Source organism: Phyllobates terribilis, unplaced genomic scaffold (genome assembly GCF_046119375.1).
Source record: "Phyllobates terribilis strain yellow unplaced genomic scaffold, ASM4611937v1 Scaffold_13__5_contigs__length_258822181, whole genome shotgun sequence".
Lineage (NCBI taxonomy): Eukaryota > Metazoa > Chordata > Amphibia > Anura > Dendrobatidae > Phyllobates > Phyllobates terribilis.
In genome coordinates, this window is record NW_027362773.1 from 219,272,638 (window position 1) to 219,298,237 (window position 25,600).

General features: G+C 49.9%; 1 protein-coding gene across 2 annotated transcripts in view; it reads right to left on the reverse strand.

Moving 5' to 3' along the window:
* SMPD3 (sphingomyelin phosphodiesterase 3) overlaps positions 1–25,600 on the reverse strand; it is a 309,603-nt gene that overhangs the window by 175,489 nt on the left and 108,514 nt on the right. The gene's annotated exons all lie outside the window — the stretch shown is intronic.

A 25,600-nucleotide genomic window follows, 5' to 3' on the forward strand; every position in this document is an offset into this window, starting at 1 on the left:
GGGCTAACCCCCCAATGCTGTGCACCACCATTACATCTTTGCCACCAGCAGACTCCAAGCTGTCAAAGAATCTAGTCCTTTCATTTTTTCCTTAGGTCAAGGGCAGTTTCTTAGAAAACCAATTAATCTTTCAATGAGTCCATGTGAGGAAATAAGAACAGAGCAGGAACATGTAACTTGCATGCAAGTGTTACACTCAAACCATGGTGTTAGTGATGGAGCATGACGGACATTGAAGCTTCTGTATTAAAATATGATTTCAATATTTTTTTTAACTCAGCATATTGAATTTACCATGGAAAATCGGCCGTATCAGATGAAGACTTTGTGTTAAAGGGACTTTCCAGGAAAAACATTTACTTCACCATTAACTTCTGCTAAGTTAAAATAGTAAACTGAACCTCCCCTGTTCCAGAGGCTTGTGCCATTTACATCGGCAGATCAGCTGAGGACAGTTACTGGCTGTGAAATCTCTGAACTTGGAAACCTCGGCTGCTATCAATGAGGTTATTAATAGTTGTCTGAGGAAAGTTCTGCCACACTGAAGGCACTTGGGCGAATCATCAAGATCCGCTGCTGGCAGCTCCCGTTGCAATTGCCAAGCAATGATATCATAGATGTGCTCGATGGGAGACAAGTCCGGTGACGCTGCAGGACATGGTAGCATGTTTAGGCCATGCCTGCTGCTCACAGTAACACAAGCTTAGTTATGTTGAAAAACGGTTCCTGGGACGCCTTTGGGAATTTTTATACGTGAATCAGATATATTGAACAACAGTATATTCCATGTATGTGTAACCACAAATTACGATAAGCTCCTCTCCTAGTAATTTGCTTTTGTATGTTGATTCTTTAAATGTGTATTTAAAAAACATAAATTTCAAGAAGTTTATATGCCTTTTTCTATCCTCTCCCTGCAGCACCCAGTTTTTGTTTTTTGCTCTTTTGTTTTATTCTCCATAACTTTTTTTTTATACTGTATATAGCTGTACGATGACTTTTTTTTTCAAGACAAGTTATAGTTTTGGATTTCACCATTCATTTTACCATACAATGTAGTGGAAACTTGTGAAAAAAAAATCCAAATATGGTGAAATAGAGAAAAAAAAACACAACTCTGCAATTGTTCATTAGGTTTTGTTCTTACAGCAATCATTATGCAGTAAAAATGACCTGACAATATAATGCTCCATATCGGTACCGTTAAGACTGTACAAAACTTGTAATTTTTTTTATTTAAGTGCTGAAAAAATTGTGAAATTTGTAAAGAAAAAAAAAATTGGTTAGTGTTATCGTTTCCGGAGACCCGTAACTTTTTTATTTATCCTTCGATGTAGTTGTGTAAGAGCTTGTGTTTTGCATGGCGAGCTGGAGTTTTTTCTGGTATCATATTTTGATATATATAATGATTTGATCGCTTTTTATTGCATTTTTAGCAGAGGTGCAGCGACTTTTTTTTTGCTTTATGTCATACACTTTACGGGTTAAATATTTTTATATTTTGATAAATTGAGCTTTTACAGAGGAGGCAGTGCCATATATGTTTGTTTATTTTTAAAGAGGGAAAATGCAGGACAGAGGGTGATTTTAAATTCTTAAAATGTTTTATTTATTTGACATTTTTTAAGACTTTTTTTAGTTAAATTTTTTTTGTCTCTTTATATACTTCGATACAACAGTTTTCCAGTTTATAGGTATGCAAATTGTGTCTTCAGAGAGGAAGAGGACTAGAACTCTAGTGCCACCTATTGGAAGCAGCAATCCTAAAAGTCAATATCGACTCTTTAACGACTTAGGATAAAAGCCAAACCAGAATCTCAATTTGCAGACTCATACTTTGCACTGATGAGGGGTAACACCCCGAAACACTGTCTGAAAACTGAAATTCTGAAATTCTTGTTTGGCTTTTATCCCTAAGTCATATTGAGTTTTAGGACTGCTGCTTCCAATAGGTGGCGCTAGAGTTTTAGTCCTCTTCCTCTCTGAAGAGGTAATTTGCATATTTAATTTCCCAGAAAAGCATTGCATGGCTTATAAGTCTCCTCACTCTGACACGCCAGGCTTTGCTTGTGTGTCACCCCAGGTCTGGATGCCACAAATATTAAAGGCTGTGTCTGAGAGCAGGAGGGAGGTTCCCTGGTCAGGGACCATTAGTATGCAGCACCTCCTGCCCCAGGCCAGTAGGGGGAGCAGGCTGCTCCTATAAAAGCTGGAACTGGGGCAGGGTTAGGGAGACCAGAACCCACTTCTGAAGTGTCCAGAAGGGTTCTCAGAGAAGAGGGACAGGTCAGCAGCAGCTGAGGAGTCCATGAGGCAGAGGAGAGACTGCAAGCCAGGGACAGAGGCGATGAGAGCTGGTCCTGGCTGAGAGAAGTACACAACCGGACATTGGGGTCCGAGGCTGTCAGGGTTGCAAGCCCAGCAGCAGAGAACCAACCCGCGAGGGATTTCAGGTCCCTTGGCCTAAGAAGCCTGGAGGCTCCGCCACACAGAGGGACCAGTACAGCAAGGAGAAGCAAAAGGTACCCAAGGCCCAAGTCGCAAGCCATACAGGCAAAGTACACGGCCAGCTTAGGGACGTGGGCTATTACACCACGAAAAGGGGGATAGTCAGCAAGAGCATAGAGAGAGAGAACGGTAGGCCTACACACTCACCCTGACCAGTGGGGCTCACCCGAATGCTCTCAGATACCCAGGCCCACTCCTAACCGCTACTCCTGTTGGGTCAGTAATAACATCTGCAATAAAGACCCTGGACTGTTTGAAGCGGACTCTGAACTCTTACTATTGCGGCCTGCACTATCACCCCCAGCATTCACCTACACTGCCCTGAGGCTATACTCTTCCCGTGGGGAGTTGTCTTACCCCTGTGCTGCACACCAACACCAGCCTCAGTGGTCTGTCTCGCAGCGGCGGTTATCTCTGACCGCAATCCACGGGTGGCGTAGTCGGACATTCCCAAATCTATAAACAGACTGCCACAGCATTTGGTCTGACCACCCTGAGCCACGGGATCGGGTTGCCACTACTACCCCCAGCATCGCACGGAAGCCCGGTTCCAGGTGCCCCACGGCCCAGGGGGCGAGTCAGCTTTTGGCGTAGTCGGCAGGATTGTGACCAACCCGCCACAAATGGGTATTGCGTGCCTGAAAAAGACTTTATACTTACCTGAGTGAAGTTTCCCGCCATTCGGGGCCATTTCCCGCCAATCGGAGCCATTTCCCGCCATTGGGCGCCATCATCGGGACGCCGCGCGGGAAGAAGAGGGGCGTGGACGTCAAAAACGCACGAGACCTGAAGCCCCGCCCTACGCTAAAACGCTGCGCAAGGTCCTGGAAGGAGATCCAGCCGATGCCGACGTCATCACCGAGCGACGCAAGGTCCTCGCCCAGAGCATCGCGAGCGGAGCCGCGGCCTACAGAAGAGGATCCCCGGAAGGTAGGCCACGGTTAACTAAGGGGGAGGAAGATGTCGGACACGGAGGGACCCTCTACCACCAGCGTAGCCGCTGCAGCTGTGATGCCGTTTTTCATGCCCTATATCGCCGGAGCGGCCTGGCTGCCACAGTATGCCGGCGAGTCGCATACCTTGGGCGACTTTAAAGAAAGGCTGTATAGCCTGTTCAAAGTTTATCCCCTGACAGAAGAACAGAAAGTAAGCATACTGATAGGGCAGTTAACTGGTGTGGCCCAGCGGGAGGTAAAGTCTTGGACAGCTGAGGAGAAAAGGACTGTAAAGGGGGTTCTGACCCGTCTACGGGACACCTTTGATACCCGTACCTCAGCAGAAATCAAATTGCGGTTCTATGGATGTAAGCAGCGAGCTCAAGATAGCATCAGAGACTATGCCCTAAATTTACAGGAAGCCTTGGGGGCAATTAAGCAAGCTGACCCTGGCAGCGTGCAGGATACCGATAAACTGTTGACTGATCAGTTCATAGAAGGTCTGCTGTCCAGCGCCCACAGAACCCAGCTGCGCCTCATGGCCCTACAGAACCCCGATTTGACTTTTGCACAGTTCAAAGATAGGGCCAACCGGGTGCTCCGAGAACCTGCACCAGGTGGCGCTGTAGTTTCCCGGCGCCCTGCCATTACTTACCACCAGGAGGCAGCGCCCTACCTTGCAGACCTTGTGGGGGCTGATGCGCAGGCCCTAAATCCATCCCCGCCTGCAAACCTGCACCATCAGGTCCAAGAACTGACAAAGAGTGTTGCTGCATTGACCAGGACCGTACAGTCGTTACAGATGGACCCGTCAGGACCAATCAAGCTGGCTTCCAGTCCGGAGGATGTCCCGTGGCGTAGACGGAGGAGGATCCCGCCGTTCAGAGGGAGGCCCGCCGATCGTTACACTGAAGATGGACAGCCGATTTGCCACCGTTGCAGTCAGCCGGGACATGTAGCCAGGTACTGTACTTTAAATGGGTCCGACCTTGGGCAGAGGGCCAACCCCCAGGCATAAGGTCACCAGGCCCATCTAATTGGCGTGATAAGTACGTAGGGGGGCGCCCGGTTTTACCCGGTATCCCCTTGAGTGCACTGCTGGACACCGGGTCCCAAGTGATTACCATCCCCTATGTACTTTTCAAGCAGTACTGGAGTGACGCTGACATAACCCGCTATCCAGACAGTGACTTGAGCATCATCACCAGCAATGGCCAGCCCGTGCCGCAGGTGGGGTTCAGAGAGATGACCATTAAGATTGGTAAAGTTGAACTGCCGGCACAGGGAGTGATCATTGTGGATATTGACCGTCGAGAAAATCGCCCTAAAATAACCTTGGGTACTAACGTGATTGAAAATTGTCTTTCAGAAGTGATTGTAATTTTGCAGCAGGTGGTGATGAATGCGAGCTCCAGCCAACAGAGGGTCCTCCAGAAGGAGATAAGAGCCCTGATGAGACGGCAACAGGTAGAATTGTCTGGTGGTGAGATCGGTAGCGTAAGACTGAGTGACGCATTCCCCATTTCCATGCCTCCCAAAAGTGAAATGATGATCTGGTGTCGGACTGCAATCGGATTAAGAGGGAGAGACTACCAAGCCATGGTAAAACCCGTGTACTCAGACAGCAAGCCCACCATTTTGACAGGCCGGGGGGTGGTTAATGTCCGCCATGGAAGGGTGCCCGTCCGGATCTTAAACATTGGGGAAAGGGAGGTACACTTGCCCCGGTACGCTACACTAGCCAAATTGTATACTGTTGAACACAATGCTGTCAGGGCCGTGGAACCCTTGCCTCCATCTCCCCAGGCGGAGGGTAATGGCTCCCAGAAACCTAAGGAGGACTGGTGCCAGAAACTCCATGTGGGAGCTGACTCCACTCCCTTGCACCAAAAACAAGGAGTCTACCGGGTGGTTAAGGAGTACGAGAGAATCTTTAGTAAGCACCCACTAGACTTCGGCAGGGTGAAAGGGGTAGAACACCACATCCCCACGGGGAGCCACCCACCAATAAAAGAGAGATACGGACCTGTACCCCCTGCACTCTATCAGAACGCAAAGGGCATGCTGAGAAAAAATGAAAGAAGCCGGGGTCATTAGAGACAGCTGTAGCCCCTGGGCAGCCCCCTTGGTTCTGGTAAAAAAGAAAGACGGTACCATGAGAATGTGCGTGGACTATAGACAAATCAATCGTATCACCCATAAAGACGCGTACCCGTTACCTAGGATAGAGGAGTCTTTAGCCGCACTAAAATCAGCTAATTTCTTCTCTACTTTGGACCTTACTAGCGGGTACTGGCAGGTTCCTGTGGCAAAGGCTGACAAGGAGAAGACCGCCTTCACCACCCCGATGGGATTGAGTGAATTCAACTGTATGCCATTCGGGCTCTGCAATGCACCCAGGACCTTCCAGAGGCTGATGGAATGCTGTCTAGGGCACCGAAACTTTGAGACGGTCCTACTTTACCTGGACGACGTGATTGTCTATTCAAAGACTTACGAGGACCATCTAAAGCACCTGGTCGAGGTGTTCGAGGCCCTGGCAGGCTTTGGCATGAAAGTGAAACCCTCCAAGTGCCATCTGTTAAAGCCGAAGGTACAGTACCTGGGGCACATGGTGAGTGCAGAAGGAGTAGCCCCCGACCCCGACAAGGTCACAGTAATCAAGAGCTGGCCAACACCCTCAAACTTCAAAGAAGTGAGGCAGTTCCTTGGGTTGGTAGGCTACTACCGAAGGTTCATCCCCAGGTTCACAAAGATGGCAGCTCCTATGCAGGACCTCCTGATAGGACAATCTAAGACCAGAAGCCAAAAGCCACCCTTCAAGTGGGACAAGCCGGAAGAGGAGTCCAGCTGAAGATTGCCCTCACGGGGGATGAGATCCTGGCCTACCCCGATTATGGCCAGCCTTTTATCCTCCACACAGACACCAGTAATGTGGGGTTAGGAGCCGTACTGTCCCAAAACCAACAGGGCAGAGAAAGGGTGATCGCGTAGGCCAGCCGGAAGCTGAGGCCCACTGAAAGGACGCCCTATCAAGAATGCCCCACCTACCCAAAGGAGAAGAAGACTCGGAAGAGCTGGAGGAAGTAGAGCTCCCTGCGTTCCACCGGTATGGGGCCACTCAGTATTCTCACCGGGTAAGAGACAAAGACCTAACCACCGTCATGTTCAATCCCTTACCCCACCACGGCTGGGCTGAAACGCAAGATGGTGACCCTGCAGTTCACCTGGTGAAAGACCTGTTAACCCAGGCAGACGCTAGCCCTGGCCCGGACACTCCAGAGGAAGCCAAGCAGTTATGGAAGGAGAAAAGCAGGCTATTCCTCTACGAAGGTAAGCTGTGCAGAAGGCTTGTCAACCATTGGACGCACGAGCTGACCTGGCAGGTAGTGGTCCCGAGACGGGATGCAGCAATGGTCCTGGAGGCTTACCACGACAGAGCGGGACACTTCGGGTGGAAGAAACTGGAGTTCCTACTGAGAGAGCGGTTCTACTGGATCGGTATGAGAGGGGCCATAGAGAAGTGGAGCAGGGATTGCAGCCCATGTCACCTCAGAAGGAAGGACCGTACCAGCCAGAAGACACCCTTGAGGCCCATCGTCACCAGGCAGCCTCTTGAGCTGGTAGCTCTGGACCATGTGAAGTTGGCTCCAAGCTGGTCCGGCTACATCTATGCCCTCACGATTGTGGACCATTACTCCCGGTTCTTGGTGGTGGTCCCGGTTAAAGACTTGACGGCCCAAACGGCGGCCAGAGCCTTCCAACAACACTTCTGCCATCCACACAGGTATCCGGAACAGGTCTTGACAGATCAAGGTCCAGCGTTTGAGGCGGAAGTCTTCCAGGAGTTCTGCAACCACTACGGCTGTAGGAAGATTCGGACAACGCCTTACCACGCAAACCAACGGGCTGTGTGAGAAAATGAATAATATCGTCATTGATCTCCTCAAGACGTTGGCCCTGGGAGAACGTAGCCTGTGGCCGGAGAAGTTGCCAGACCTGATAGACTTGTACAACCATATCCCGGTGAATGCTACCAACTGCACTCCGGCTTACCTGATGCGAGCAAGACCAGGTAAGCTGCCTATGGGCCTGGAGATGGGAGTCCTGACACCCGAGGACACCTCCCCAGATGCGGACTGGGATAAGGAACGGCGGCTACAGTACAAGAAGGTACAGGAGAGTGTGGAGAGGAGTCTGGCTCAAGCGAGAGAAAAGCAAGAGAGGCTCTTCAACCAACACGCCCCTGCTGGTCCCCTGGAACCTGGTGAGCAGGTCCTGAAGCGGAAGAGAAGGCTTCACAAGCTAGATGACTAGTGGGAGAGCGACCCGTACACAGTACTGCTGTCCAACCACGAGAACCCGAAGGTATGTGTAATTACCAAGGATGGAGGAGAAACCACTAGCACTGTCTCCAGAGACCACCTAAAACGGTGCCCCGAGCAACTACAGAGTGCAGGAGAAGATCAAGGTGACCTTGAACCCGCAGAGGACAAGGAAGAAATGATCAGCACAGTTCTTGGAGAGTTCCCCCGGTCCTGGACTCGGATAAACGATGCCATAGTGGTACCCGTCCTACACTTCCTTCAACCTACCCAGCAGGAGCCTACAGGAGAGCAGGAAGAACAAGAAGAACAAGCAGCCCCGGAGGCAGAAGAACCCATGCCAGCAGCCCAGGAGAGTCAACCCTCTGCTGACAGTGAGCCTGCCATGCCTGCGGTAAGCCAAAGGACCCGCAGACAGCTGCCTGCCCTGCTTGTAAACCCAGCTAGTAGCTGCACCCTAAATGCTAGTGGGGAAAGCCAGGTTAGACCACCACCAGACAGTGGGTTACGCACGTCAACCCGGATCACTAGGGGTCAAATACCAGCTCGCTGGAAAATCTGAATGTAAAGTATATAGTTAATGTTTTAAGTTTGTTATCCGAGTATTAATACTGTTTTCCAGTTTTTTCCTAGTACAATGGACTGACAGGTCATGGACACTGAATGACCAGAACTACCATGTAGATAATTGCACCTTGGTGCCCTCTTGTGAAGATGACCACGGAAGAAAAACCTGTCCGGCGTGGCCTCCTTGTGGTCCAGAGTAGTTAACTCTTACCTTGCCGCCATGCCCAAGGCCAGGAACTTGGGGTTTATAGAGACAGGTCCCCACACTGTGGAAAACTTCACCTTGTTGGGTGATATGGACACCTGGTCACGGAAGCGCCGTGACCTTAAGGACAAAATGCACTGTCCCAGGCCAGTAGGGGGAGCGGGCTGCCCCTATAAAAGCTGGAACTGGGGCAGGGTTAGGGAGACCAGAACCCACTTCTGAAGTGTCCAGAAGGGTTCTCAGAGAAGAGGGACAGGTCAGCAGCAGCTGAGGAGTCCGTGAGGCAGAGGAGAGACTGCAAGCCAGGGACAGAGGCGACGAGAGCCGGTCCTGGCTGAGAGAAGTACACAACCGGACATTGGGGTCCGAGGCTGTAAGGGTTGCAAGCCCAGCAGCAGAGAACCAACCCGCGAGGGATTTCAGGCCCCTTGGCCTAAGAAGCCTGGAGGCTCCGCCACACAGAGGGACCAGTACAGCAAGGAGAAGCAAAAGGTACCCAAGGCCCGAGTCGCAAGCCATACAGGCAAAGTACACGGCCAGCTCAGGGACGTGGGCTATTACACCACGAAAAGGGGGATAGTCAGCAAAAGCATAGAGAGAGAGAACGGTAGGCCTACACACTCACCCTGACCAGTGGGGCTCGCCCGAATGCTCTCAGATACCCAGGCCCACTCCTAACTGGTACTCCTGTTGGGTCAGTAATAACATCTGCAATAAAGACCCTGGACTGTTTGAAGTGGACTCTGAACTCTTACTAATGCGGCCTGCACTATCACCCCCAGCATTCACCTACACTGCCCTGAGGCTACACTCTTCCCGTGGGGAGTTGTCCTACCCCTGTGCTGCACACCAACACCAGTCTCAGTGGTCTGCCTCGCAGCTGCGGTTATCCCTGACCGCAATCCACGGGTGGCGTAGTCGGACATTCCCAAATCTATAAATAGACTGCCACAGCATTTGGTCTGACCACCCTGAGCCACGGGATCGGGTTGCCACTACTACCCCCAGCATCGCACGGAAGCCCGGTTCCGGGTGCCCCACGGCCCAGGGGGCGAGTCACTTGTCACTCTCCACATGGAGAAATGTTACCCCTTAGACCCCAGGCTATAGGTAAATTATGACTTCTTATGAAGCCCAGCAAGTGGCTTGGATTCTCAGGAGGGTTAAAATGGCAGCCCTGGGGGACGTAAGAAGGTCCCTGGCTGCCATGTCAATTAAATAGCAACCCATGATTTCATCACCAGCTGGCCACTCGAATCGAGCACATTAAATGCTGGTGTCAGAGATAGCTGCATTAAAGAGGTTAACAGCAGTGATAAGAGTTAGCTCTAGTCATTGACATTAGAGGCCGATGCCCGCTGTGTGACACCACAGGCATCCACCGTGCGTGGAGCGGGCTCTACTCCTGATCTTGCTCCATGCACTAGCGTCTATCTTGTGACTTATGTCGGGAAGGGGTTAAGTATTTTACTAGCTTCTTTTGTTCTCTTTTTTTGCTTCAATGTTGTTTTCTGACATTTTACAAGTCCTGTACAAAACAAGCTCATGGTAATAATACCTTGATTAAATATGCCTTACTATTTGGGGATATACATCCTACACAAATATCTGTCTACATGATTACAGACTACAAAAAAACTTTGGGGTCTTTATTAGTGATGAGTGAGCACTAAAATGCTCGGGTACTCGTTGCTTGGGTCGAGCAAATTGGAATACTCGGGTGCTCGACCCGAGCAACGAGCCCAATGTAAGTCTATGGGAAATTCGAGCATTTTTCTGGTGGTCCCCCAGCGGTCTGCAGAGGGCCTAAAAAGAGTCCAAATCGATGGGAACAGTGCTCAATGAAACATGTCAGGCAGGCAGAATATATAGGCAGACAGGCAGGCAGGGTACATAGGAGGGTGCATGAAAAACATAGCAGGGCACTCGGAACACTCTAGTACCCTCCAATTTTCACGCACCCGTCTCTTCAAAAAAGCCGGCAATTCAGCAGCCGCATACAGTTATAACATCGGTACCCGACAATTTAGAACAGAAAGAATAGAGCATCACACATAGATTAGATAGATAGAAGCATGTCAGTCACATATATAATGAGTACAGTGACAGTGTTGGTTACTGTACTTGTCATTTAGTGTTAAAATAAAGGATTTATAAAAAAAAAATTGGCGTGGGGTTCCCCGTAATTTTAGTCTCTAGCGTGTAGCGCCGGCGTCCCTGCCCTCTGCTAGGCAGGGACGCTGTTCCCCTCACCTCTCTGCTCCGTGCCCGGCGTCCTCCTCCCGCTCTGCTGGCAGCGCGCGCTCCTTCCCGGCCACTGTGCTTAGGGCGCGCGCGCTCTCCCTCCCTCTTAAAGGGGCCGCGCGCGCCGTCCTAAGGAGTCCCCGGCCAATGGCCGGAGGACTTCACCATATATAAGGCACCTCCTCCAAAATGGAGGTGCCCGAGCAATGTTGTTGCACTGTTCACTACTCTGCTTCAGCCCTCAGGTCCCGTTGCCAGTTACCTGCCAGATACCTGCCAGATTCCTGCCAGCTTGCTGCCTTATTCCTGCCTGATATTCGCTTTGATTTTGTTCTTCATTTTCGCCCGGCTGACAAAAACGTCAAGGCGGACGCCTTGTCTCGATCATTTCTAGTGTCTGATCTCGAGGAAGATCCGAAACACATCATCGATCCCGCCAGAGTAATGCAGGTGGCTCCCGTGAGTCTAAATCGTCTCCCTTCCGGAAAGACGTTCGTATCAGTACCTGATCGGGAGAAGATCCTTCACTGGGGTCACTCGTCTAAACTGGCTGGCCACGCCGGTCAGAAAAAGACCCTCCAGCTTATTACCCGGCACTACTGGTGGCCTACCCTGCACAAGGACGTAATAGACTTTGTTTCTGCCTGTGTGTCCTGCGCCCGCAACAAGGTTCCGAGACATCTGCCAGCCGGTCGCCTCCTTCCGCTTTCTGTACCTGCTGCCCCCTGGCAGCATATAGCAATGGACTTTATAACTGACCTCCCAGTCTCTGCCGGTTGTACGGTCATTTGGGTGGTCGCTGACCGCTTCTCCAAGATGGCTCATTTCGTTCCCCTGCCAGGCCTCCCATCTGCACCCGAGCTAGCTAAAGACTTTATTCGTCACATCTTTCGTCTTCATGGCCTGCCCCTCCACATCGTGTCGGATCGTGGGGTACAGTTCACCTCACGCTTCTGGAGAGCCACTTGTAAACTGCTAGACGTCACCCTGGACTTCTCTTCCGCTTACCACCCACAGTCCTATGGTCAAGTGGAGCGGATCAATCAGAACCTGACCAGTTACCTCCGGCACTTCGTTAATGCCCATCATTCAGACTGGGTGGATCTCCTACCATGGGCCGAGTTCTCTTATAACAATCACGAGAGCGAATCCTCCTCCAAATCCCCGTTTTTTGTAGTCTTCGGTCAGCATCCTCGGATTCCTTTTCCTGTCTCCACCTCTGTGGACAACCCGGCTGCGGAATCTCTCGTTAGCAAATTTTCCTCCATTTGGGAGAGTACCCGATCCGCACTCCTTCAGTCGTCCGAACGGATGAAAAGACACGCTGACAAAAAACGCCTGGATCCTCCACAATTTCGTCCTGGAGATAAAGTCTGGCTCTCATCTAAATATGTCCGACTCAAGATACCTTCTTACAAGTTAGGGCCTCGGTTCATCGGTCCTCTGGAGGTCATCAGTCAGATCAACCCGGTGGCCTATAAATTGAAACTCCCGGCCAACTTACGGATCCCTAACTCCTTCCATGTATCTCTCCTCAAACCTGTGGTACTTAACTCTTTTTCCAAGTCTACAGGTACGTCTCCTGCTCCGGTTTCTGCTGAGGACGAGTTTGAGGTAGAGAACATTCTTGCCACCAAAAGGGTAAGAGGAAAGACCTTTTTTCTAGTAGATTGGAAGGGGTTTGGTCCTGAGGAGAGAACGTGGGAGCCCCGGGAGAACATCCATGCCCCGCTCATCCTTGCTAAATTTCTGTCTGGCCTAAAAAAGGGGGGGCCTAAAGGGGGGGGTACTGTAGCGCCGGCGTCCCTGCCCTCTGCTAGGCAGGGACGCTGTTCCCCTCACCTCTCTGCTCCGTGCCCGGCGTCCTCCTCCCGCTCTGCTGGCAGCGCGCGCTCCTTCCCGGCTACTGTGCTTAGGGCGCGCGCGCTCTCCCTCCCTCTTAAAGGGGCCGCGCGCGCCGTCCTAAGGAGTCCCCGGCCAATGGCCGGAGGACTTCACCATATATAAGGCACCTCCTCCAAAATGGAGGTGCCTGAGCAATGTTGTTGCACTGTTCACTACTCTGCTTCAGCCCTCAGGTCCCATTGCCAGTTACCTGCCAGATACCTGCCAGATTCCTGCCAGCTTGCTGTCTTATTCCTGCCTGATATTCTGCTACCTGCCTGCTAGCCTGAGGTCCGACGGTCTGCCTTACAACTCCTGTCAGTCTGTCTAAGGACCAGCTTGCCCGCTCACCTGGGAGCGCACATCAACTACCTGCCTGCTTGCCTGAGGTCCGACGGTCTGCCTTCCAACTCTTGTCAGTCTGTCTATGGACCAGCTTGCCCGCTCACCTGGGAGCGCACATCTGCTACCTGTCTGCTAGCCTACCTGGAGGCTCTGCCGTCACGTGCTGTGACCACCCGCCTGTCCAGAGACTTCTGCCCGCTCACCTGGGAGCGCTCATCTGCCGCCTGTCTGTTGGTCTTCCTGGAGGCTCCGCCGTCACATGTTGTGACCACCCGTTTATCCAGAGACTCTCGTCTGCTCACCTGGGAGCTCACGTCTACCATCAGCCGCCACAGGTCGTACCAACCCTTTACCCAGAGACTGCCCCGGTCACTTGCCGTGACCATCTGCCCGTTCACCCAGAGACTGCCCCGGTCACTTGCCGTGACCATCTGCCCGTTCATCCAGAGACTGCCCCGGTCACTTGCCGTGACCTCCTGCCCGTTCTTCTAGAGACTGTCCCGGTCACCTGCTGTGACTGCCTGCCTGGTCGCCACCCGCTCCCTTACAAGGACCGCCCCCTTGTATAGTAGCTCAGAGGTTCCGCCTCCCAGACCCGTTACAGTTTGCTCGGGCCATGGAACCCGGTGGCACCCAAGCTCCCTCGCTCTCGGACCTGTGTCATGAACTGTCCCGTCAGAGGTCCCAACAGGAGTCCATCCTGGGTCACCTGCGGAATGTCAATTCTCGCCTGGACACTCTGACTGCTCCGCCAGCAACCTCCGCCAGTGACTCGCAATCCGGCAGCTCCGCTGCCCACTAATACCATGGTATCCTACCCCGGACCCCGGCTTTCTGCACCTCCTCGCTTCGGAGGCGACTCCGCCCAGGCTCGGGGCTTCATAAATCAGTGCACCCTGCACTTTGAACTCCTGTCCCACCAGTTTAACTCCGACCGGGCCAAAATTGCCTTCATCATGTCCCATCTCACCGGGGAGGCCCTGGCCTGGCTAAATCCTCTATGGGAGAGAGGAGACCCCCTGGTGTCCGACTTGCCTGCCTTTCTCACGGCTTTCCGGAAAGTCTTCGACGAACCCGGACGGAAGACCTCATCCGCATCATCACTGCTACGCCTCCATCAGGGAAGTCTCACCGTGGGCCAATATGCCATACGGTTCCGTACCCTTGCCTCGGAGCTGCCCTGGGATAACGACGCTCTGGTATCCGTCTTCTGGGAGGGTCTGTCCGGCCGTATTAAAGATGAACTTGCCGGTCGGGACATTCCTACCACTCTCGATGACCTAATAACTCTTGCCACCCGGATTGACCTACGGTTCCAGGAGCGTGCCAAAGAGGTCACCCGTGAGAGGAGGTTTCTACGTCTAGCTCCTACTTTTCAGAAATCCGTCTCTCCTCAGGTACACTCTCCTGAGCCTATGCAGGTCGACCAGACCAAGATGGTCAAAACCCGTCAGGACTTACGCCGTGCCGAGGGGAGCTGCTTCTACTGTGGCAGTAAGGAGCACCGGATCCGTGCCTGCCCGGAGAGGTCGGGAAACGCCTGTGTCTAGGTTCGCTCAGAGAGGTCGACCTAGACAAGAATAAATCCTCTCTATCTCTCCTGCTGTCAGTCTCAATCGTCTGCGGGGAGAACCGTTATTTCGAACTAGCCCAACTTGACTCTGGAGCAGCCGGGAATCTTATTTCACAGTCCCTGGTAGAGAAATACCGCATCCCCACCAAACCTCTGGCTGTACCCTTGTCTGTTGCTGCCGTGGATGGGGGTCTCTTACCACGCCCCATCCAACTCATCACCGAATCCATTACTCTGCAGGTGGGAATGCTGCATTCTGAGAGTATCTCCTTTCATGTTCTGCCTGGACTCTCTCACGCCCTCTTGCTAGGTCTACCTTGGCTCCAGAGACATGCACCCGTGCTTGACTGGCAGACCGGAGAAGTCCTTCGCTGGGGACAGGACTGCCATAAGACCTGTCTGGTTCCCGTCCATCCCGTCCGTCCTTCTCCTACCCCAGCTAATCTACCTGGACTTCCGATTCCTTATTGGTCTTATGCTGATGTCTTTAATAAAAAGGAGGCAGAGACACTACCCCCTCATAGACCATACGACTGCCCTATCGACCTGTTACCCGGTACTACTCCTCCCCGTGGGCGTATTTATCCATTATCCGCTGCTGAGACCCGGTCGATGTCCGAATATATTGAGGAGAATCTGGCCAGGGGATTCATCTGGAAATCTACCTCCCCGGCGGGAGCAGGCTTCTTTTTCGTCAAAAAGAAGGACGGCTCTCTCCGTCCCTGTATAGACTATAGAGACCTTAACCAGATCACGGTGAAGAATAAGTACCCCCTTCCGCTAATTCCGGAGTTATTTGATCGTCTGAGGGGGGCTAGAATCTTCACCAAACTGGACCTCCGTGGGGCGTACAACCTGGTTCGTATCCGTCAGGGGGATGAATGGAAGACGGCATTCAACACCCGGGACGGCCACTATGAATATCTGGTAATGCCCTTTGGTCTCTGTAACGCTCCTGCCGTCTTTCAAGAGTTGGTCAATGACATCTTCCGGGACCTTCTCTACTCCTGCGTATTGGTGTACCTGGACGACATCTTGGTCTTCTCTCCGGATCTCCAGACTCACCGGAGGGACGTTCGTCAGGTCCTGCTCAGGCTCAGGCAGAATCACCTCTTCGCTAAATACGAGAAGTGCCTCTTTGAGCAGACCTCGCTTCCGTTTTTGGGCTACATTATTTCTCAGACCGGTCTACGAATGGATCCAGAGAAACTGTCTGCCATCGAGAAATGGCCTCGACCGGAGGGGTTGAAGGCCATTCAGCGGTTCCTGGGCTTCGCCAACTACTACCGCCTCTTCATACCGCACTTCTCTTCCTGGACTGCCCCAATTTCCGCGCTCACCCGTAAGGGTACTAATCCCAAAGAGTGGCCGCCCGAAGCAGAGGAGGCCTTTCTTTCCTTAAAACAGGCCTTCTCTTCCGCCCCGGTGCTGCATCGCCCGGACGGCAACAAGCAGTTCTTCCTGGAAGTTGACGCCTCCTCCTCTGGAGCCGGAGCGGTACTTACTCAAAAATCATCTTCCGGGAGGATGGTAACTTGCGGCTTCTTCTCTAAACTCTTCTCCTCCTCAGAGCGCAATTATTCCATAGGAGACCGAGAGTTATTGGCCATCAAACTGGCATTGGAGGAGTGGCGTTACCTGCTCGAGGGGGCTCTTCACCCGGTAATAATTTACACTGACCACAGGAACTTGGCTTACCTCCAGCATGCCCAGAGACTTAACCCGCGCCAAGCCCGGTGGTCCTTGTTTTTTGCTCGCTTTGATTTTGTTCTTCATTTTCGCCCGGCTGACAAAAACGTCAAGGCGGACGCCTTGTCTCGATCCTTTCTGGTGTCTGATCTCGAGGAAGATCCGAAACACATCATCGATCCCGCCAGAGTAATGCAGGTGGCTCCCGTGAGTTTAAATCGTCTCCCTCCCGGAAAGACGTTCGTATCAGTACCTGATCGGGAGAAGATCCTTCACTGGGGTCACTCTTCTAAACTGGCTGGCCACGCCGGTCAGAAAAAGACCCTCCAGCTTATTACCCGGCACTATTGGTGGCCTACCCTGCACAAGGACGTAATAGACTTTGTTTCTGCCTGTGTGTCCTGCGCTCGCAACAAGGTTCTGAGACATGTGCCAGCCGGTCGCCTCCTTCCGCTTTCTGTACCTGCTGCCCCCTGGCAGCATATAGCAATGGACTTTATAACTGACCTCCCAGTCTCTGCCGGTTGTACGGTCATTTGGGTGGTCGCTGACCGCTTCTCCAAGATGGCTCATTTCGTTCCCCTGCCAGGCCTCCCATCTGCACCCGAGCTAGCTAAAGACTTTATTCGTCACATCTTTCGTCTTCATGGCCTGCCCCTCCACATCGTGTCGGATCGTGGGGTACAGTTCACCTCACGCTTCTGGAGAGCCACTTGTAAACTGCTAGACGTCACCCTGGACTTCTCTTCCGCTTACCACCCACAGTCCAATGGTCAAGTGGAGCGGATCAATCAGAACCTGACCAGTTACCTCCGGCACTTCGTTAATGCCCATCATTCAGACTGGGTGGATCTCCTACCATGGGCCGAGTTCTCTTATAACAATCACGAGAGCGAATCCTCCTCCAAATCCCCGTTTTTTGTAGTCTTCGGTCAGCATCCTCGGATTCCTTTTCCTGTCTCCACCTCTGTGGACAACCCGGCTGCGGAATCTCTCGTTAGCAAATTTTCCTCCATTTGGGAGAGTACCCGATCCGCACTCCTTCAGTCGTCCGAACGGATGAAAAGACACGCTGACAAAAAACGCCTGGATCCTCCACAATTTCGTCCTGGAGATAAAGTCTGGCTCTCATCTAAATATGTCCGACTCAAGATACCTTCTTACAAGTTAGGGCCTCGGTTCATCGGTCCTCTGGAGGTCATCAGTCAGATCAACCCGGTGGCCTATAAATTGAAACTCCCGGCCAACTTACGGATCCCTAACTCCTTCCATGTATCTCTCCTCAAACCTGTGGTACTTAACTCTTTTTCCAAGTCTACAGGTACGTCTCCTGCTCCGGTTTCTGCTGAGGACGAGTTTGAGGTAGAGAACATTCTTGCCACCAAAAGGGTAAGAGGAAAGACCTTTTTTCTAGTAGATTGGAAGGGGTTTGGTCCTGAGGAGAGAACGTGGGAGCCCCGGGAGAACATCCATGCCCCGCTCATCCTTGCTAAATTTCTGTCTGGCCTAAAAAAGGGGGGGCCTAAAGGGGGGGGTACTGTAGCGCCGGCGTCCCTGCCCTCTGCTAGGCAGGGACGCTGTTCCCCTCACCTCTCTGCTCCGTGCCCGGCGTCCTCCTCCCGCTCTGCTGGCAGCGCGCGCTCCTTCCCGGCCACTGTGCTTAGGGCGCGCGCGCTCTCCCTCCCTCTTAAAGGGGCCGCGCGCGCCGTCCTAAGGAGTCCCCGGCCAATGGCCGGAGGACTTCACCATATATAAGGCACCTCCTCCAAAATGGAGGTGCCTGAGCAATGTTGTTGCACTGTTCACTACTCTGCTTCAGCCCTCAGGTCCCGTTGCCAGTTACCTGCCAGATACCTGCCAGATTCCTGCCAGCTTGCTGTCTTATTCCTGCCTGATATTCTGCTACCTGCCTGCTAGCCTGAGGTCCGACGGTCTGCCTTACAACTCCTGTCAGTCTGTCTAAGGACCAGCTTACCCGCTCACCTGGGAGCGCACATCAACTACCTGCCTGCTTGCCTGAGGTCCGACGGTCTGCCTTCCAACTCTTGTCAGTCTGTCTATGGACCAGCTTGCCCGCTCACCTGGGAGCGCACATCTGCTACCTGTCTGCTAGCCTACCTGGAGGCTCTGCCGTCACGTGCTGTGACCACCCGCCTGTCCAGAGACTTCTGCCCGCTCACCTGGGAGCGCTTATCTGCCGCCTGTCTGTTGGTCTTCCTGGAGGCTCCGCCGTCACATGCTGTGACCACCCGTTTATCCAGAGACTCTCGCCTGCTCACCTGGGAGCTCACGTCTACCATCAGCCGCCACAGGTCGTACCAACCCTTTACCCAGAGACTGCCCCGGTCACTTGCCGTGACCATCTGCCCGTTCACCCAGAGACTGCCCCGGTCACTTGCCGTGACCATCTGCCCGTTCATCCAGAGACTGCCCCGGTCACTTGCCGTGACCTCCTGCCCGTTCTTCTAGAGACTGTCCCGGTCACCTGCTGTGACTGCCTGCCTGGTCGCCACCCGCTCCCTTACAAGGACCGCCCCCTTGTATAGTAGCTCAGAGGTTCCGCCTCCCAGACCCGTTACATAGCGGAGGTTAAGCAGACGGCTGGGGCAGATGTTTGAAGCCTGGGAAAGGGGTAATACCCCCTAAGCTTCCCAGGCTACTAATATCAGCCCCCAGCTGAATACCTAGCCTTTACTGGCTATTAAAATGGGGGACCCAAAAAAAAATGACGTGGGGTCCCCCCTATTTTAATAGCTAGCAAAGGCTAGCTGGGGGGTGATATTAATAGCCCAGGAAGGGTGCCATGAATATTGGCCCCCTCTCAGGCTAGAAACACCAGCACTCAGCCGCCCCAGAAATGGAGCATCCATAGGATGTGCCAATTCTGGCACTTAGCCTCGCTCTTCCCTCTGCCCTGTAGCGGTGGCAGTGGGGTAATAGGGCTGGGGTTGATGTCAGCTTATAATGATAGCTGACATCAAGCCCAGGTTAGTAATGGAGGCGTCTATAAGACGCCCCCATTACTAACCCCATAGTGAAAGTGAAAAAAAACACCAACACCCAGAATAAAATTTTTTAATTGAAATAAACACACAATACTTTAATATTCTAAATTAAACTCTACTTACCATTACTCCGATTCCAGCTGAATCCCATGTCTCCTGCAATAAAAGTAAAATAATTAACAAACCTCATCCTTACCTTTCCATGGTTCCCACAATGGCTCCAGCTCTGCTACATTGAGATGGCAGGCTGGATCGTAGCAGAACGCTGCCATCCAGCTTGTCATCCTTCAGAGACACTGCAGAGTGCAGGCATGCTTGCGCTCCACAGTGTCTCGCTGCGACGGCATCCAGATGAGCCGAATTCATGCCCAATGAACTCGGCTCACCTCATGCACGTCACTGACAGCGTGGGAGAATTCTCCTGCTCACGTGGTGATGTCATTTTCCGGCAGCACATGCGCAGGAGAATTCTCCCACGCTGTCAGTGACGTGCATGAGGTGAGCTGAGTTCATTGGACATCTTCTCAGTGTCTCTGCGGCATGGCAAGCTGGATGGCAGCGTTCTGCTACGATCCAGCCTGCCATCTCAATGTAGCAGAGCTGGAGCCGTCGTGGGAACCATGGAAAGGTAAGGATGAGGTTTGTTAATTATTTTACTTTTATTGCAGGAGACATGGGATTCAGCTGGAATGGGCGTAATGATAAGTAGAGTTTAATTTAGAATATTAAAGTATTGTGTTTTTATTTCAATTAAAATTTTTTATTCTGGGTGTTGGTGTTTTTTTTCACTTTCACTATGGGGTTAGCAATGGGGGCGTCTTATAGACGCCTCCCCATTACTAACCTGGGCTTGATGTCAGCTATCATTATAAGCTGACATCAACCCCAGCCCTATTACCCCACTGCCACCGCTACAGGGCAGTGGGAAGAGCGAGGCTAAGTGCCAGAATTGGCACATCCTATGGATTTTATTCTGGGTGTTGGTGTTTTTTTTTCACTTTCACTATGGGGTTAGTAATGGGGGCGTCTTATAGACGCCTCCCAATTACTAACCTGGGCTTGATGTCAGCTTTCATTATAAGCTGACATCAACCCCAGCCCCATTACCCCACTGCCACCGCTACAGGGCGGTGGGAAGAGCAAGGCTAAGTGCCACAATTGGCACATCCTATGGATGCGCCATTTCGGGGGCGGCTGAGGCCTGGTGTTTCTAGCCTGGGAGGGGACCAATATTCATGGCACCCTTCCTGGGCTATTAATATCTGCCCCCAGCTGTCTGCCTAGTCTTTGCTAGCTATTAAAATAGGGGGGACCCCACGTCATTTTTTTTTGGGTCCCGAATTTTAATAGCTAGTAAAGGCTAGGTATTCAGCTGGGGGCTGATATTAGTAGCCTGGGAAGCTCCGTGGATATTACCCCCTTCCCAGGCTTCAAACATCTGCCCCAGCCGTCTGCTTAACCTCCGCTAGAGACTAAAATTACGGGGAACCCCACGCCAATTTTTTTTTTAATAAATCCTTTATTTTAACACTTAATGACAAGTACAGTAAGCAACACTGTCACTGTACTCATTATATATGTGACTGACATGTTTCTATCTATCTAATCTATGTGTGATGTAAATTGTCGGGTACCGATGTTATAACTGTATGCGGCTGCTGAATTGCTGGCTTTTCATGTTTCACTGAGCACTGTTCCCATCGATTTGGGCAATCACTGTAATGCCACAACCACTATGGCTGCGGCATTACAGTGAGTGGCAGGCAATCCCTGCATGTTGATTGGCGGTCTAAATAGCGCCAAACATGCAGGACGGGGACCCGAGCTCCCGCTTGAGCATCACACAAGTACTCGGCGAGCTCTGAGTATCTCGAGCAGTGAGATGCTCGGGTGAGTACTGAGCAGTGGCGAGCATGCTCGCTCATCACTAGTCTTTATTCATTATTTACTATATTTTAAAGTCACTTTTCTTTTTTTTGTCTTATTGTATTCACTGACTTTTTTGTGCCAAATTCTTTATAAATGGCATTCATGATTCTAGCGCAAAAAAAAAAAAATTGTTTAATTATGTTGTCAACCTTTTTTATTTGCGACTTTTTAACATAAAAAGTCACAAATCCTTTTAAAAGTGGCACATTTGTCTAAAAATTCGACAAATGAAAAGCTATGCCAAAAACCTCACAACAGGCAGGAAATGGAGTGAGATGCGCAAAAAAAACATCCGCATAAGCAGAGATGGTGAGAAAAATCCCAAAAACATAAAAAAGAAAGACAACTTAAAAAAAAGACACAAATCTTAAAGAGAATAAGGTGCATATACTGAAGACATTAAAAAAGGAGCAGATTACTCCAGAGAACTGCAGGAACAATCATGAATCGGGGTCTGTGTATTCGGATCTTATTTTTGGGTTTACGCAGACCCTTGTTAGAGACCTGAAAATCCAGAAATCACCGTATTTTGTAAGTAGATAGTAAATTATAATTCTATATGTTGTATTATCATAACCCGGTAGAGTGGTAATAAGAGGGTTTGACGACTGGCATACAAGGAAAGAGTCTGCAATTCAATTTGTGGATTTTATACTAATTCCTGGTGAATGAGCTGATGGATTTTTTTATATAGGGCTGATATCACCTCATTTTACAGGAGACTGTATATTAATGTGAAGGACTTTTTCATCAATGCCTGAATGCCTCAATCAAATGCCTGAAATACAGTAAATGACGACTTTCTTCATGGACTTTATTGCTTTGGCATGCGGTTATTTGTTTTCCGTATCTTAGAGCTGATTTCCTTTGCTAGTGCCCAGCTTGTAGCATTGATGACATCACAGGAAAGCCCTAACCTGGTTAGCATTTACATCAAGAGGTAATGAGCTGGTTAATTCAATAAGGTCCTGTGGAAGAGTTATGGCGGCCCAGAGTCCCGAACACCAAGCTCGCCAATTAACAATAAATCAATTAGCAGACTTGGGATGGGAATAAAAGCAAAGCAAAATAAAAAGAGGGATAGAATACAAATACAGTCACCTATCATGTGAGTCACATGTACAAAAATAACAAAAAACTAAATTAATTGCGTTATGATAAGTGTTAAGTTATTCTCAAAATAAGGGTAGGGTCCCACAGTTTGTCTTCCAATTGAAAACACATGCGTAAAAAAGCTCCCAGTCATAGACATAGACAAACAAATGGTAATAGTATGAAATCAATCATTTTAGCCCCTTGAGAAAATGTTGCACTCATTGAATATTATGTAGTATACACAAACAGCAGAACAGCCATTGTTTTTGTAGGTCCTGGTGATCACATGATCACAAGGTGTGTGCCAATATAGCAGAGCGGCTGCAGTCTTGGTAACATCACTGTTTCATCAGTAGATTATCACTAGAGGACTAGTAAACCTGCCGTCATGTAGTCCTCTATATTCATGAGCTCTGTATAACCCCGCCCACACCACTGATTGGCAGCTTTCTGTGTACACTGTGCATAGGCAGAAAGCTGCCAATCAGAAGTGTGGGCGGGGTTATACAGAGCTCAGCATTCAGAGAGCTGCTAGATCTGCAGCAGAGAAAACTGATTTTATCAAAACTACAGCAATCAGCCCAGTAAGTGATACATCAGTGGAATCAGGGTCTCCGCCCCTTCATTGTGCTGCTGTCAGATAAAATCACAAAAATCTCATGACAGATTTCCTGTATCTTTTTGTATAGACTTACAGTATTGTTGTCTTGTGAGAATGCTTCCTGATTGTTTCCATTTACAGCTATGGTCTGGGATGCTATGTTTCTCAGGATCAGTACAAGGTTAGCAATGCTTTACTTCTATGAAGGCATTAATCTCTATGCTGTGCCATTCTACCAGAGTAGGAGCTGCTTTTACTTAATGGCTTCTCACATTGGCTCATAGGGCTTATAGAAAGTCTTTGGCTTTCTGAGACAACCTCTATCATTTAGCCTTATTAGGACATCTTACAGATTCCCTTTGAAGAAAATCATTTGTCAGAGATGATTAGTGAGTCATTCTGCCATACATAGTGATGCTAGTGTAGAGTATAGAGAATGTACTGTAAATAAACCTTATCTTACAGCCATAATTACATTTGCATTTTATTTTGAAGTGTATGTCAAATGTTGTCATTATGGCAGCACAGCATTAACAAACTATATGCAACTAAGCCTATGTCAAGAATATGTGATCTTGTGTTGTTGGATAAACACTGATACCAAAGACATGAATCTATTAGAGGTTGGTCACTACTAGTTTACTGACCACAGAAGTACGATAGGTAAGAGAAGTATTGGTGGCTCCTCCCTGGTCCCAGAACTGATGGGAGTCTGGCTGCTGGATGCAATGGTAACCAGCAGCACTATGATATGTTACCCTTTGAAATCAAGAAATCATGGTGGTCCATTGTCTTTCAGCATGAGAGCTACTCTTTGAACAATTTTTCAGGGCCCTGTAGTAGCTCTTTGGACTGTCGCTATGGTAAGAGTGCTCTTACCACTAGACTTACAAGTCTTGCAACGTAGAAAGGTTGGAACCTCTGATATAGAGCTAGTAAATCCTTCAGCTTAGCTATGTACACCGCTCAACAGGCTGAAAACTATCATGTACAAAAGCATATACAGTGGTGGCCAAAAGTATTGGCACCCCTGCAATTCTGTCAGATAATACTCAGTTTCTTCCTGAAAATGATTGCAATCACAAATTCTTTGGTATTATTATCTTCATTTAATTTGCTTGCAAGGAAAAAACACAAAAGAGAATGAAGCAAAAATCAAACGATAGATCATTTCACACAAAGCTCCAAAAATGGGCCAGACAAAAGTATTGGCACCCTCAGCCTAATACTTGGTTGCCAAAATATTGGCACCCTCAGCCTAATACTTTAGCCAAAATAACTGCGAACAACCGCTTCCGGTAACCATCAATGAGTTTCTTACAATGCTCTGCTGGAATTGTAGACCATTCTTCTTTGGCAAACTGCTCCAGGTCCCTGATATTTGAAGGATGCCTTCTCCAAACTGCCATTTTGAGATCTCTCCACAGGTGTTCTATGGGATTCAGGTCTGGACTCATTGCTGGCCACCTTAGAAGTCTCCAGTGCTTTCTCTCAAACCATTTTATAGTGCCTTTGGAAGTGTGTTTTGGGTCATTGTCCTGCTGGAAGACCCATGACCTCTGAGGGAGACCCAGCTTTCTCACACTGGGCCCTACATTATGCTGCAAAATTTGTTGGTAGTCTTCAGACTTCATAATGCCACGCACACGGTCAAGCAGTCCAGTGCCAGAGGCAGCAAAGCAACCCCAAAACATCAGGGAACCTCCACCATGTTTGACTGTAGGGACCGTGTTCTTTTCTTTGAATGCATCTTTTTTTTCCTGTACACTCTATGTTGATGCTTTTTCCCAAAAAGCTCTACTTTTGTCTCATCTGACCAGAGAACATTCTTCCAAAACGTTTTAGGCTTTCTCAGGTAAGTTTTGGCAAACTCCAGCCTGGCTTTTTTATGTCTCGGGGTAAGAAGTGGGGTCTTCCTGGGTACCCTACCATACAGTCCCTTTTCATTCAGACGCGACGGATAGTACGGGTTGACACTGTTGTACCCTCGGACTGCAGGGCAGCTTGAACTTGTTTGGATGTTAGTCGAGGTTCTGTATCCACCATCCGCACAATCTTGCGTTGAAATCTCTCATAAGTTTTTCTTTTCTGTCCACATATAGAGAGGTTAGCCACAGTGCCATGGGCTTTAAACTTCTTGATGACACTGCGCACGGAAGACACAGGAACATTCAGGTCTTTTGGAGATGGACTTGTAGCCTTGAGATTGCTCATGCTTCCTCACAATTTGGTTTCTCAAGTCCTCAGACAGTTCTTTGGTCTTCTTTCTTTTCTCCATGCTCAATGTGGTACACACAAGGACACAGGACAGAGGTTGAGTCAACTTTAATCCATGTTAACTGGCTGCAAGTGTGATTTAGTTATTGCCAACACCTGTTAGGTGCCACAGGTAAGTTACAAGTGCTGTTAATTACACGAATTAGAGAAGCATCACATGATTTTTCAAACAGTGCCAATACTTTTGTCCACCCCCTTTTTTAGGTTTGGTGTGGAATTGTATCCAATTTGGCTTTAGGACAATTCTTTTTGTGTTTTTTCATTGAAGACAAATTAAATGAAGATAATAATACCAAAGAATTTGTGATTGCAATCATTTTCAGGAAGAAACTGAGTATTATCTGACAGAATTGCAGGGGTGCCAATACTTTTGGCCACCACTGTATACTGCCAAGATTTGTAATTTGTCAACTTATTG